The 16,786-nt window shown below is 33.5% G+C and overlaps 1 protein-coding gene across 1 annotated transcript in view; it reads right to left on the bottom strand.

Moving 5' to 3' along the window:
• The window catches only part of LOC111426980 (receptor-type guanylate cyclase Gyc76C-like), a 65,393-nt gene that overhangs the window by 34,940 nt on the left and 13,667 nt on the right, over positions 1-16,786 (bottom strand). The gene's annotated exons all lie outside the window — the stretch shown is intronic.

Raw genomic sequence — 16,786 nt, 5'->3', positions numbered from 1 at the left:
AGCTCGGAGGAGCGATTAGATGAGATTAATTAAAGCGAGGTTCAACCGTCAGTTAAATGGAGTGCGCGGAACACTCCAAGTAAACTTCTTAATTTGTATCAATTTACCGGGTTATTTTTAGTTTAACGTACTACTTGTATGCCCACTAACGCTTTTTCAGGCTGATGACAGGCATTTGTCATGAAAGTAAAAAATGAATTTTTCATTTCTTTCTTCTACAAACACTTAACCGCCATTAATTGAGTTATGTTTATTGCACCTTAAAAAACGACGACTAAAGTTATAAAATGTTTCTGAAGATATAATGAAGTAGCCAGTGACTGTGACCGTGAAGAACTACTAAGCGCGATCGAAAATAAACAAGGCAATTATTAGATAAATATAAATTTGACATTTAAAAGCGAACATCCGGGATTATCCGTTACGTATAAATAATACAGCTTTTAATAAGTGAATATCCGCGTAAACTCAATGTTCAATTAACATGGAATGTACGTGTAACTTCAAATTAATGCCAACGGAAATTATCGACTTGACAAATGCCATATTACCGCCCACCGGGAAAGGAGTTAATCTAGAATCTGCGATCGTCCGATTGTATGCTGTCGTAATGAAGACGAAGTGTTCCTACCAGGCAAACGATTTGTCTCTGGTAGATTGGTAATAATGTTCTATTACTATGCATCGATTTAATTGAATTTTGATCGGAAATAATTTGAATTGTTGAAATTTCAACAGATTTTAACTCATTATTAGTAATTATAATTAGATATTACTATGTAACGGGTTGGGCCAAACTTCTTTCATTCATCGATTTCAAATCTGCGTTTTGGCACAATTCCATGGAAATAAATTATATTAATTTACCAAGATATCATTTGGGTTACACAATTTTCCTACAACTTGACAGAGATTTATGAACGAAATTATACAGACACAGTTTTAGTAAGTTACAATATCTTATAGTTTCAAAGGAGGTTTTTTGTCATTTTATATCGATTCAGAATGTATTGATGGGTGCATCAGGTGTAGCACTTTTTTGATGTAGGAGCAATACTGTTACAACTTTCTGAGAATGGAACAAATGTAATGATGAACTACGAAATTGATTGCCCAAATCAGTTTTAATCGGGACAGAGAAACATGGCTATTCTAAGACTTGACTGCATCTTCATCACTTCTGTATATGATAATAATTATTGAAATGAACTCCTAAAGATGTAGATATCAAAGGGAATAAATTTTATGAACCTAAGAATCCAAGTACGAAGACTTTATCTTAACAATTTGGAAAGTATACCCTTCCTAAATGTCCTTTGATAAACATATGTAGAGTGGCTTGACAGGAAATAATTTTGTTGAAAAAAAACATGAACCCTATAGTATACAGTACATAACCTTGATTGAAACTTGACGGGGAAGATTTGCAACGAGATGACCAAGAAGAACAAGAACAGATGTCGATCGAATAAGTCGAGGAAGACATAACCGAGGTTTTAACCGAATATTTGTCTATATATGTGCAATCTTTGTTACCAATGCCGATCCATTTCGCGGGGTGCATTTATTTAAAGCTATACATATTATGCAATCTGAATAGCATACAAAATTTTTGTCAATTTGCTGTATTTATAAATCGCCATCTATGCTATTTTCTCGCTAAACCATACCAAAGGAAATTATGCAAAATTTCTAATTCTATAAGACCTGGAAAGGCCTTCTATGATTGGCACCAGTTATTGCACCAAATATTTCCAAACCAACTATTTGATGAGTTCGTTTGTTAGCAGTTTAAATTGGAAGTTGCTGTACTAAAGCTTTTCAAAAGTTAGCATCCAATTCTTCCCTACAAAAACTATTATAGATACACAAGCATACTTTGAAGTAGACTTACTTGCTGGAGTATCAACTATAGCTATAAGATTTCTGGTATATCATCAAAGGAGCAAAAATCTCCTGACATAAAGCTTATAACTTATCAAGTGCAGCTTCTGCAAATTATTGTGGTACAATGTTATTAAAAGTTGTACGTTACCTTAAATGTATAAAAAAGCACCAAGCAAGATTTTATTTTTTTATGATACTATTTTTAACTTACAGTAATTATAAACCATTAAAAGATTTATGGTACAATTCTAAAATGATGTTAAAACACTTTTTAAAATGGCACCATGGCAATTACATCTGGTCAACGTATCATTATTGTTTATCCTTTAGATGTTGAGATGAAGCCACCCATGGAGTTAATATATAGGGGTATCCGTTTTCGATGCATTACAACAATACTAAATATTGTCAATTTTGAGTGTTGGAAGTTCTGGCAGAAAGAAAGAAAAGCATTTTGTATAGTCATGTCATTGTCGATGTCAAAAATGTGTTAATAACCCAAGACAGTTCAGAAATATACATGGTACATAAGCAATCGTAGCTACAAGCTGCCTTCAACAACAAAAGAGGACAACATACCAGGGTTTTTTATCAGTGAAATATTTAAGTTAAATCAGAACAACTTACGAGATTAAGAGTACTTTTTGACGTGTGTAACTTGCATATCCAGAGGATACTAAATTAGCTATAACACATTTCGCATACAGATTTCGTTCATCACTGCATTAAAAAAAGAAGCCTTTATTGACGAAAAAATGTATATCTTTTTTACTGGAACTAGTTGCTAAATATATTAAATATAATCATATCTGCGTAGTAATTATCAGATATGATTATATCAGATTTAAGCCAACTTTATACATTTTTAAATCAAAAACACATTCATGCATTTTCACATTAAATCTTCTTCTATTAAATCTAAATAACGTATTTACATTATTACAAAAAGGAATTATGTGATTCACCAAGTTCAAGATCTTATAAAACTATTTGACTATATAACAATATTTATATAGTGATTATATTGAGCACAATAGTAAGTAGGTTACTCATAGACAACAAAGGAATGGCATTCTTCGGAGAATATCGGCCGTAAGGCGCGTCGATTGTTCTTCAATCAAGACATTAATTAGTGGCACATTGGGCGCATTAACATGAGCACGATGCTATCTATGCGCGAGGTGACATAAACATTTGTCGGTCCCTGTGAAGTAATCACGAATTGGATAAATTAATAGCTGTACCAGGAAAAGTCGATTTCAAGTGCATCTATGCGGGAATAAAAATCCGTTCATTTATAGTACGATGAAGTTCTAATGCCAGATGGACTGATGTCTACCGCGAAACGTTGCGCCGCACTCAATTACCGCCCTTATTGCGGCATCGTGGACGCCGTTTTTTAATTTTCCAATTAGAAGATATCATGAAAGTGACAGCGGTTCCGTGTCATATTTTCCAATCAACAATTGCGGCTTATTAAACTCGAGATGATATCATTTCGACGTTGACAATAACGATTTTTTAAAATAGTAATTGAGATTTGCGCGATTAGCAATTCTCGTTAAAATCAATTGCTTTATTAAAAATGATTTTTTTTTCTTTTTTCCTTCATTATGGGCTGCATAAAACTTAATTCCACAGCAAACATAAATGTAAAGTCAACAAATAATTATCTTTTAAGTGCTTTTTTTATAAACGTTAAACTATATTTAGAATCTAAAGCCGCTATATGACGTAATATGTGGCTCATTTTAAGTAAGAACAAGATAGGCTTTTATTCGTAAAAATAACCGCAAAACACGTGATCGCCGAATGATTTCGTAAAGCGGTAATATATTTTGACGGAAATCCACAACCGCTAACGAGACTCACTCAACCAATGATTCTGACATGGTATTTCGAATGTAGGTTCGCGTTACCACAAATACGTAGAACGTCAACTACGAATAATTTAGTAGTAGGATCCTTGTCATATTAGCGTATGTGATGCATTTGGCTCTTTGTGTCCCCTGTCTTTGTTGTTCACCGTTTTGTGTACCGTGGGCTTTGAATGTGTTTCGACACGTTGAGGTTTGATATTGAATGTACGGTAGTTTTCGTATAAATAGAACCAGAATTTATCGAAAAAAAAATATTTATTTTGAGTAATCAGTATGTTCTTTGCGTAAATTATACCATCAAATCGATTTACTTGTCAATAACAGGTAATCAGCCAATTAGGTTTGACAACTGCTGAAAGCACTTATGTTAGCACTCCAACACTTAGATTTTTTTAATAACGCACTTGAGCGACAAGTACACGATCGTCTGATAACGACCGCAATTACGTAATGAATTGAGAGTTTTATCAACGGTTCCTTAAAGCGAGAAAACACAACGAAGTAATAATAATACTTTGAGATGGCTTATGAAAAATGAATCCTTATCTCCGTTATAATTGGAAACACATAAGTGATTTTTAACCATCGCATCGATCCGTTAATTAAAGCAATGAATAGCAATGTATTCAACTATTAATTGAATCCGTCTGCTGAAACTTATCGCAAATAAATCACCGAGTCTTCTACAGCTGTCACGTCTATTGATCAGCGTCTTTCAAGTCATTTTTGCATCATTAAAGACGAGTTATGATGATGGTCAGTGGTGGTCCTTTGCTTCAGAAATACAATACTTTAAAAGTATTTGTATGAATGTTACAGTATACTTAAAGCAACCACCGAGATTAAAGATGTTTATCTTTAAATTGCTAAGGTGAAAATATTTGGGATAACGTAAACACAATAAAATTTCAAACCTCCATCATAAAAATTTTGTTTACAATATTTAGCATAAAATTGTGGTATTTATTATATTTTCCATAAGAAGCCATATTAAAAAAGAATTACATCGTAAACGTCGTGTCAATGGTCTTATAAGCTTAGACCTTCTTATCGTTCGAATTCCACCGTATGAAAAGGTTGCCTCTGCGATTTCAGGGATCTCCTCCTCACAGCTTTGTTTTCTGCCGCCGGCAGCGGACCGGATTCGCACCACTTACGGTACTAAATCACTTCTTTGTCCGAGCTCGTGCGACGTAATCCCGTGCGGCGACATCCGAAAAATTTTCGTTATGCAATTTCGCGCGGCACGCGAGAATGTCCCATAAAAGGGCAAAAACGATGGCATGAAAACGGCAGCGTCAGCACAAAGCAAGGGCGCGGTATTCCTGTTTTTATACCGGCATAGTCATCGCCAGGGGGCAATACAGGCTATTTCAGTCGGCCCGTTGTGCAACCGAATAACTAAACCGAATGGCACTTAATACACGCGACCGAAAATTGTTTCCAATTTATTATTAAAAGAATGCCAAATTGTCTGAAAACTATTTACTGAAATTACATTTACAATTTGGATGTCAATAAATAATATTAAAAGTTTTATTCAGTATTAGTTATTCAGTACGAACAACAACTAAAACAAGAACTAGCATTAAAACTAACACTAGACCTAGAACTAGAAACATTCGGGTTTAACCATGCATCTCTTAAGACGGCTAAACCCGAATGTTTCTAGTTTTAGTGTTAGTTGGTCCGTTATAACGAGGTTTTACTGTATTTTAAACTTTTTATTCTCAAACTTTTGTTGATTGCAGAAAATCGTTTTATTAAGTCTTATCTTTTACGTTTACGATGAAAATTACCGATATGAAAAGTTAATATATCATTATCACTACCCTGATATGCAGAGTTGACCTTTTAGAAAATTCCCGTTGATCTAATATGTAAAATAGATTTTGTGCAATACAAATATTTTTGCGATCTTATATTCTTCATGCAACGTCACCTAAACATTCATCATACTTATTATCCTGTAACTTATATGGTCAGATTTGAGCAGATTTGAAACATAGCAAAATAGAAATGGTAATACATCGCTATCGGTATTAGCTTATGATCAAACGACAATTCAGGGGATTATTCTATACACCTGAATGCAATGTCGACTATCACGATCCTATTACCATAATCTTCAGTATTCGATGGACGTCACTGAGACGAGATTAATTCAGAATAGCACCCAAGAGTAAAACGTCGCGCGAGCGATGTAGATAAAACTAAGGATTTACCGCCTTTGTGTGCCAACGAGTATCAACAGAGACGGGCGATTGGTAGGCGAGATTGTAGCACTTTCGTTTCATTAGCTCTAGGCTTGACGGGATACATCAAGTGTTCAAATTGAGTTGGACACTAACGTTTTAAATGTGAAGATATGGAATATCTTAATAAAAAAGATTTATCATTCTAAGGATGTAAATGATTTGATAGTGTTGTTTATTATGCAGGAGTATCCTCAAAAATATCTTCCTAAATTTATTGGTTGATTGTTAGTTTTACGACTAAACGTGTATGTATATGTTTTGCATTATACAGGATCTATAGTATTCAACAAGCTTGGTTTTAACTCGCAGCAATAAACCAGGGCTAATTATAGCCGAGGCTGTCTTGATAACGCTCGCCCATGCAACGATGCCACGATCGAGTGGGAGAGCGTTCTTGAATAAACAATCGATTTATTATTTTCTTTTGTCTCATGCCAGCGGTCTCGTTTTCCGTTCTGACATTCCAAGCCGGATACTTTGGTACTAACGATTTTAATTAACGCAAGTCTATTTAATCGATCCAAATATTTCTATAAAATCAACCTTATCGTTTCAATTTCAATAGATAGAAATCTAATCAATACCGAAAGTTTTGTTTACCTACTTTTTTGGATATTGTCAAACCAAGATTCAGCGAATCGTATTTGAGTGGGGCAACTTAGCATGCAAGTGAAGGTTTCAGTCCTGTCACAACAGATATTTTTAGATTGGATACGGATACTTAAAGTTCAATGAATTCGATGCAATGTCCTATGCGAACGAGAGCCCCTTAGTCGCGGTTTCGCGCTTGATTGAGTTCATAAGTCCTCACAGTGTAATACCTAATCGTAACTATCGCCGTTGAAAAAGAACACCTGGTTGCTAATAGTTTCTCCAGATCAAACCGTCCAATGCCAGGAGGTCACAACTCGATACTGAAATTGCCGACACGTCCGATGTTATCTCGTCGGAAGATTCGCTCGCGTTAATTCACCGCAAACAGAAGCTACGTCCGATGTTTCCCGTCTCCTCTCCACACCGTCACGCGGTGGTTATTAGTATTTATGCAAATGTACACTCAGCAGACAACTTTTATTATTGCCTTCCCACGGAATATCCTTTTTTCATCAAGATGTTCTTTAATATTAACGTTCCACTGAATGAAGTCGATTTAAAATAAATTAAACGAATTTGTTGTTTTTCTTGTCATAAAATTCCTGCTTGCAACATTGTGGTAACAGTTAGGTTATTATTAGGTAACGAACATTGTATGATAACTGTTTGATCTGATCAGATAATCAGTTTAGTCGTGATGGATTGAAAATGTTAGTGCAATATTGTAAACCATCAATCAATATAAAACTATGTTTATATAAAATGTGTTTAATTTGGCTTAACAAAACACATCCCATATTATAGATATGAAACGTTATCTGAAATTACATATTCTAACAAATGCTCTTTAGAGAAGAAAACAACTTGTGTGGTTCGCAGAACGCAGCCAGGTGTTCGAGAGTATCTCGACGTTAATTTGCCGCAAAATAGTTCCAGTTTCGTTCGCGAACGCGGGCCCATTATGCGGGACGGGCAAACAAGAATTTCAAATTATTATTGAAGCTCCTGTGCTGCTGAAGCCAGCCGATGCGTATCCTTGATAGAGTCTCGACCGGATAAGAAGAATTCGCTCGGTCCACCATTCGCTCAATTAATTATGATTTATTCGCGGTCACATTAAGAGACGCCGCAGGATTCCGCGAAGACTCGCACCTGGAACGTTTCTTTACAGTGTTTTGGCCTCCCACGGGGCGACAATTCCACCGGTCGATGGTCCTGAATTATGTAGTGACGTTTCAAAGGATTTACGAACATTTTAAAGTGTTAGACATCGCGTTCGTTGCCTTTGCGGCCAATTTGGGAGGTGAAAGAGTGTGTTTTCAGAAACGATCTGAGAGACTCCGTAAAATTGGACCTGAATATATGCTAAGGGAACCTTTTTGTTGAATTATTCAAGTTTACGCAAATTTCAGTCTAAGCTAAACACGACAGGATGGTTTAGTTTAGTCAGAAAAAATTACGACACTCTAAATCCACTCCTTTTGTTACAATTTTAATTTTTTTAATAATGCAAGTGATACATTAAACACCTAAAGCATCAAAGGAAGTGAATTAAGTTGTAATATTGTGGAAATTTCTGCAAATATCAGTGCATTTATATTCAACAAGGGAGTGAGAAGTATATTGAAAATCATGCAAATATTGGAAATTGAAATAGGGAGAAACGCACGTCGTTGAACTCAATCTGCAGATTCACGATGCATTGGGCTAGCCGAGATCACTGCGACAAGGGCGTCAAACGAAGGAAGAATGAGGTTGACACAGCAAAAAAAATAAGGATTTAAATTAAGGTTGACACAATAATTGATAGTACTTATTAAGCCGTAAGTACGAAAAATCGCCTTCAAAACGGTTAAATTGATCGATTATCCCCTAATCCTTAAAGAATTTTCTGGTTAACTTCCCCATCATTAAGTTAATCGTAAGAGAAGCTATCCAGATCAAATCTGTTTTCAGTTAAATAGAACCTATTTAGTCCATAACTAATGTTTCAGTAAATGTGTAAATAAAAGATTTATTGCAAACAATCATTAAAAACGATAACTCTAATTCGCGGATAAGTTACAGATTCTTACATTTTGTAAGCTTTAATTTTTAATTAAACATTTGTAGGACACCTGCTCGTGCCGGACGACGACGGGTCGACGAATGACTTTAATGTGACACAAAACATCAAAGACTTATCTCACAAACAGACGAGGAAGTAATTACTTTAACGACTTGAGAAAGTGGATAAACATCACGAATAAGCATGTAGTATCATTTCCTTTAAATTCGTCGACAAATCAGAGGCAGAACTGAAATGCAATATAAGCTTACAACACGATAACACAACAATTTACTTAGAATGAACATTTATCATGGTACTTTTCCTCTTACCGCGAACGTGTTGAATTTTCTAATTAAAATATTTGGGGAAAATGAAGTCAAGATTTGCTCATACTCTATCAAAATTCCTTAAGTTAAGACAAGGCTTGTATTATCTCATCACCCCTAATGATTTTAAATCATATCTGTTTGGCATATATTTTTATATTAATACAGCTTACATGAATTTTTATGCAGCTAGACATACATATCAAGAGCTGCCACGAATCAAATACGAACGTAAATCTATCTGTAATAGAACGGTGTGTACAAAGTAACATGACCCAACCCTCTGTTAATATTTACAAAAGGACTTAATTATCGATACTGCCCGAACAGAATGGGTGCAGTTATCGCCATCAATTACGTAGGAAATCGGGGTAAGTAGAAGAGATGGTTACCAAGTTCACCCTTCAATCGACTTCTAACGAACTTCGACCTACTCTTTCTGTGTAAATCTCCAAAGACTCGGAGACACTCCGTAGAGACACTTAAGAATTAGATTACCTACAACCCCTGAGAACATTGGTGCCCTCTTTGTACCCTCTATTTCTCCTTATTAAATAAACCGCTATAAAAGGAGATGAATACGAAATTTTACTTTATTCCCTTTTTTACATTTTTAACAGATAAGTTTTTAAAGTGATGTATATAAAAAGCTTATTTCAAACAGCCTATTTAATCTGATAATTGGATTATATACAATTTATCTCTTTATTTATGGGATATTATAAATGTTGTACGATAAACCGTTTCAGTTAACGTTCTAAATCTAGATCTAAAAGAGAGTAAATAATTTAACGTAATTTCCTCCGATTTGTGTTGAAAATTTTATAGCTACCACAGCCTACAAAGTACTAAAACAGCATTTAAAATTAGACCGTTACACCATACACTCACTAATTAGTAATCGCTAATGGTAGTAATATTTACGAGAGTGAACAAGAACTAATGCGTTTTGGAATACCAAAGGACCGTAAATTCGATTAATTAAACAAAGCCAATTAAATAAGCTTTGTCATTAGCGAATATCGGTAATTGATGTGAAAAACATGTAACTCCTATCAAGTAAATTCTATTTGGAATGTAGAATCCTGCGCATGAGTCATTTAGTCCCATTAGCAACTGCTACAGCTTTCATTCGCACTAAATAATCCTCTCTAATCCGCGCAGAAACCAAGAAAATTTTCTTATCTAGCCTCATCTTGTAAGTAATCCACGTTCGGCTAAAAATAGACTTTGAATTTATTGCAAACAGTTTACATATTCAATTCCTAGACGCACTTGCAGAACTGTGGGCCTATGCAAATTCTGCAACGGTGGACGTTGCTGCCATCGACCGATGACAAATTGAAATTGTCACTGGCAACGGTTTTTACTTACCAGCTTTACACATACACAGTCTAAGTATAGAATTAGACGAAACTAATCAATAGTAGTCATTTGCAATGGAAATCCAAGCGATAAGTAAAAGGGATGTAAAGATTTATTCAACGCAACGGTAGTTGAAGGAGTTGTCACTTATAAAAAAGAAACTAACTCGTTAACACATCATTAGAATTTTACAGTTATCGCATACAGTATGATGTATTGATCTCTAAGTTAAAAAACGTAAACAATATTTTGATTCTGATGGAGTGCTGATTCCAGTGAGAAATCAAGACCAATATGATTTAAAAAATAGGTTTCCAATCTGGTTATTGAACCGCATCCACCTTCTCTGTCCAAAATTACAAATTTTCAGCACTAGTTCTTTAACAATATACATTAATATTTGTTCGATTCAAAGCAAACAGATGAAATCAAACAAGCATATGCAATCCTACCTGAAATACGTGGGTAGAAACAAGAAAACACCAAATTTACGTATAAATGCAGTTGGACTATGAACTGCGCTCGACGTTCACAGTCAACATTTACCTCTCGTGAATTGCATACAAATCCTTTATCTTTCCTTACAATACATTATCTCGCAGTGTCCTGTCGTAAGTAATGTGAAAATGAATACTAAATACCTAGTTTATACGATTCTTTATAATCGCCTTTATCTTAAAACGGAATTTACAAAATCTTTTACTGTGACATGATACAGCATTAATGATGGTAGTGAAAGGTACAAAAAATTTAGTTACAAATGCAATCGTAAACAATTGATCCATTCTAGTTTGTTTAGCATTTTTCTTCCCACGTTTACGAAACAAAGCCATCACATATCTGCATATCAATTAAAAGCAATTGTTGCTGACGTTTGTGAAGTACAGTGAAACGGTTCATTTACATGCTATGTGTGGGAATATTGATTATTAGATGTTTGTCGACGCGAAACGAAAGGATACAAGACAGATGAAAAAAAACATTATTCCTCCATAAATGAAAGTGTGAACTGGAACGTTGTAATTTACTGCAATGAATATGATGATCGTAACTGTAATAAATATGCCGTTATGGGGATGTTACAATGTGTACAAGGCGGAAACTATAATCTTATAAATCTAGAATAAATTTTATTGGAAGTTTTACAAGTTTATGTTTTATTATTTGAAACACATACTTTGTAAGGATTGCATGATTATTTATATGCCAACGAATGATTATAGCCTACGGGTGCATCTCGGTTAGATTGCATAAGTCACAATTTACAAACCACTTCAAGAAATTGTAATTAATTTTCTGGTTTCACATTTATGCCAAGTTTCAAAACTTTACATAATAAATAAAGAACTTCTTTAATTTAAGTTAATCCTGTAATTTATTACGAACAATTAATAGTGACTTGAGTCTAACAAATTTATGGGGTGATTCGATATTCTGTGAATTTTATTGTTAAATAGCTGTATAATCGGTTCGGTGCATTAATGTGCCATTGAATACGCATTTTAGAGTGATTGGACTACTAATCACTCTAAATTGTGTTACATTATTATTGATTATTTAGCTATGTATAATAGAATTTTGCTTATAGGCGCATAAATCAGTGAATACAATATTCAAAAAAATATTGAGTTAAACAATCGACATCATATTAAAAAAATAGTTGCCTCATCTTCACGAAGTGATAAACATGGCCTTTTTATTTAACATAACGTTATTTACATAACACAAAAAAGCAGCAATACTTCATATAACCTAATTGCAGTCTTAAAATTGGAGCCACTATTTTCAAACTGCACATATTTGCCATTTAAACGCTACTTATTTGATTTTTCAGAGTAAGTCTTGAAATATTACATGACGGGGAAATTGACTCTTATTTACAGTTAGAAGTAAATTTATCACAAACATAACAAAATAAGCTGGAAAATTCACACAAACGCGCGGAATTTCTCGGAATTAACCTGAAACACCTGTTGCGCTCGCGCGAAGTAATTCAGATAGCTAAATACACAGGTTGGTGCCATCTAACATATTTTAAAGTTAATTAAACCGTTTAAATTTATATTTTCTGTAAAGCCCTTTGTCACACTTCCTGGAGATAACTTGTTATAAGATGGGATCTAAATCATTATTCGCGATATCGGTTAATTTTTTAGTATTGCGTTGTGTAATCTATTTAAATTCATGCACTAAATACTGCAGGTGTCCACTCGCAAGCCAACAGAAAAATGTTTCTTGTTCTTCCAATTAATGATCGTTTTTCTGGTAGAAGATACTAGTTCTGGTCTGAAACTATTTAACATTGGAATTCAACTTAATTTGCTTAATGTAACATCTACTCTAATTAGTAGTTCTCCTATGATTTAAATTAAAAAACGAAACAGTTTTAAATTTTATAGAAACAAAATTCTTGACGAAGCTATTAACGAATCAGAAATCCAATATGGACGAACAGTTATATTCTGTGTTGGGTAATAAGACTGTACCTATGCAAAGATGTACAAATAGAGCAGGTTGGAAACATATTGCATGGAAACGTAATGCAAAACCACACCACATATGAATACAAGTGCGAAACATACAACTTAAAGAAGCATGAAGAAAAAATGTGAAAGCGTTGGTATAAAAATATCTAAAATTGGATCTCTAGTAAAATTGCTACACAAAAACTAAGATCTCCAGTTAGACAAAAAGCTTTAGTTTTGTCTGAAAAAAAAATAAAAGGATAAGGAATTTAAACCAAGTGGGTGGCTAAAAAAAATCAGGTAAGCTATGATATAAAGAGACAGCTATCGCTGCATTCGAATAGTTCTGGAAAAAGTCTATGACCTTAATTTAACTCCCAATTAAGTCTGAAATGCTGATGAAAGTAGATTGTTCTGGCAACTTCTACCAAACAAGACATACATTTCCAGAGAAGAGCAAGATACACCGGACAGAAAAGTGTCCAAAGATAGAGTTGCCATTATTCCTTGTGCCAATGTTAATGGTACACGCAAACACAAGCTTCCACTCACATACAAAAACCACAATAAAGCATGGCTAACCAAAAAAGCTTCTTATTTTAGATAATGCACCTACAAATTGGTCGAATGACGATTTAACTTCAACCTATAGATCAGAATGTATAGAAAAAAATCATCCTGATGATTTCAAATACTTGAACTTAATGAATGCCGTATGTACCGTGAACATCTATAAACCATACGATCATCATGAAAAAAATTGTGGTCATCATTAAATAACAATGAAGCAGAAGCTGAATGGGACTAGAAGTCGAGTTCTTAATTGCAAAGTTGAAGAGGATGCTACAAAAAGATGCTACGGGAAGCAAACCTCACAGAGCAAGATATTGAAAAGTGGTTTGGGGAAGAACTGGATAGTGATCCAACGATTACTGAGTATATACTAACAAATGAAAACTTGACTGAATCAGACAATGGTAATGTAGAAGAGGTGGCTAATCTTCGAAAGAACTCTGTGTAATCCGAAGGCAACAAACAATACTACAAACAAACTTAGAAAAAAATATACTTAATAAAATATCGGTATCATTAACAGTTTTATAATTGTAAAATGTTTAAAAAAATGTGGAATGGAATCGAAACGGATGAAAGGATTAATTTTAATAAACTAATATAATTTTATTTCCTTACACATGTACTTTAACCTTAAAGATTAATCCTTAAAAGAACACAACGTAATATATTTAGAGCATGTTTATAATACTATAATGTTTATAATTTGTCTATAATCTTGTGTTTAACAAACGTATGTTGCAGCAGTTTACAGAGGAAAATGTTTAGAATTGTTGGATAAATCGATGTAGGTTATTTGTTGTTTTGTATAGACGCTACAATAAGTATTGTTAAGCAAATGAAAAAGTATTCTCCAAAATGTCGTAATTAACGAAACAGCTACATTTTATCACGACCCATCTCAAGGTTATGTTCCAGCTGACAACTATGATAACGGTAAACAGTATTGGAATGTTTGCGCATTGAAATTTACATTTAACATAGTTTTGTGGGTAATAAAAATTTTATAAATATTAAATGCAGGAATATTTTTTAAGTAAAGCACAAACATGTAATAGGAGATTATGAACTCTCCCACATATCGGATACAAACTTAGTGGAAAAATTAGCCACGCATCAAGTAAATCTCGTTTACAAACGATTGTGCATGCACGCCATTTACTTTGTGTATCAAGTGAATGTCCTTTGTGCCGTTTTAGCTTGGCAGCGCCGATACATGAATTAGTCATTCGTCAACACAAAGGGAGAATTATTAATTAAAGCATGAATACAATTTAAATCGAAAAATCCTAATCGATCATATAAAAGAAGGTGAAAATGTTCAAAATAATTTAAGAAATAACTTTGAAAATTATTATTATTTTCTTAAATATTTTCTTGGCACAATTATCTATGTGACAAGAATAAAAGTGGACCATGTTGGAATGCAGTCCTCAAACGTAGACGAATTAGATTATAAATTTAAGGGTATCCAAGAGTCCGATTATTTTAATTAAAATTAACGATGGCTGATAAACGACATCATCTCACTTTATTCTTTTCTAACCCGTTCATAAGTATTCCAATCCTTTATCCCATCTTAATAGAAAGCTTGAAAATACCAGAGTCGAAATGTCGTTTAATCGACGCCACATTTTGTCTCCAAAATGTCCAGTTTCAAATTACAAAATTAAAATTATTTTTAATTTTTTTTTCAGTAACAAGATTAATTCATTATCTCTTTACGTAAATTTCGTAGTTTAAGTAAAACATTAAATATTGTGGAGAATTTGTTTGCTGATACTCGCGTTTTACTCTTTACACTTGTAATAATAATATGTAGTGAGTTTGAAAGAATGGAAATCCTTCAACATACAGTATTATTTTAATGAATCAACACGTTATTTTACTCCTATATAAATAATAACCATTCAACTTATTATTTAACTTATTTATTAACCAATAATAATTGGGAGCCGCTGGAGGCTAAGTTCATAAAGGTAGTGTATTTAACTAGGATATTGTATATCGATAATCTACACCAAACATAAAATTCTAATTGGGAATTAGACGCGGTAAACTTAGCATAGGCCACTATATCCACCACAATTGGTCAATACCAGTTTGGTATTGACTATATTTACAGTACAAACAAATAATATGCATTATATGATCGATATAAACCTCTAGGAGGTCACATTAATAACTTGGTTTCTTCCGGCGATACGGATAGGTTAGCTGAATCCATTCTAAGTTAATCTAATATTTAGTGGAGACAATATTCAAAGTTTGTAACTGAAGATTATCAATAAAGTGCTCCTTTATCATGCATGGTATATACATCATTACCAGCTCAAAGCAATTCTGTTTCAAACTAATATCCCTCAAACTGAAATAAACATGATTTCGTATTAGTCTCAACATTCAACATCTCTCATCGTAAAAAAAATTCCTAGACATAATTGCTTTTCAGAACAATGGTTAATGCGAATTTCGAACAAAAACTTTACGATACCTGCGTAGAATTCTATCGAAACCATATGATAAGAGCCGCCAATTCTTTTTCTTTTCTCTTTTCATGTGCGCCAGACATCCGTATGTGGAGAGAAGGAGAAATTTTATAATCGTCGGATAATAGGTAACTCGTCGAGTAATTAACGCTTTGATTCGCCGTGCAATATCAAGGCGGCAATAGAACGCTGTTAAGGTTGCTTTGCACTTGCACGTAACGTTCAAACACGCGATTAAAATTTTAAATCCCTTTTCCTACACGTCATTCGTGCTTTATTGCGATGAAAGCAATTAAAAAGGAATTAAAAGAACGCCTTTAAAATGCGACATTAATTTCACATAAAATTGTCATGCATAAAAAATCATTTAAGGATTGAATTTAGAATTTTTAAATATTTAGTTGCGTGAAGACCACAAATTTTAGTAGCACTTTTAAATCATATCCTAGACAAAGATCATCAGAATTAATGTTGGAATTTCATACATAAAAACATCTCTATCTAACGGTAACAGTTACTGTTAGAATACTGTTGATTCACCAAGAAAAAAATATAATTCATTTAAAATCGTATAAGACAAATCACTGCTTATAAATAGAATTATTTAAGTTTATTTTCCATCGTTTGAATAATGATCGATCTGTTTTAAACGTTGTCTAACATCGAGCGAAATTCTGCATCCATATACTTTTAGGAAATGACCATTCCCTAGTTATTACGAAGAAATTAATCTTTCGTTAACTGTAATGAACTATAAACTACTACAACATAAAATAGTATCCAAATACGAAAATTAACATTTTAAATCTCCTAAAACATTAAACTCTGAAATAAGTTTCATTGTTAAGTTCCTTGTTACAAATTGAATGTCTTAACGATTAAGAGATTTACTCGCTTAG

Source organism: Onthophagus taurus, chromosome 2 (genome assembly GCF_036711975.1).
Source record: "Onthophagus taurus isolate NC chromosome 2, IU_Otau_3.0, whole genome shotgun sequence".
NCBI classification, from domain to species: Eukaryota; Metazoa; Arthropoda; class Insecta; order Coleoptera; family Scarabaeidae; genus Onthophagus; species Onthophagus taurus.
This window is presented reverse-complemented; position numbering and strand designations above follow the sequence as displayed.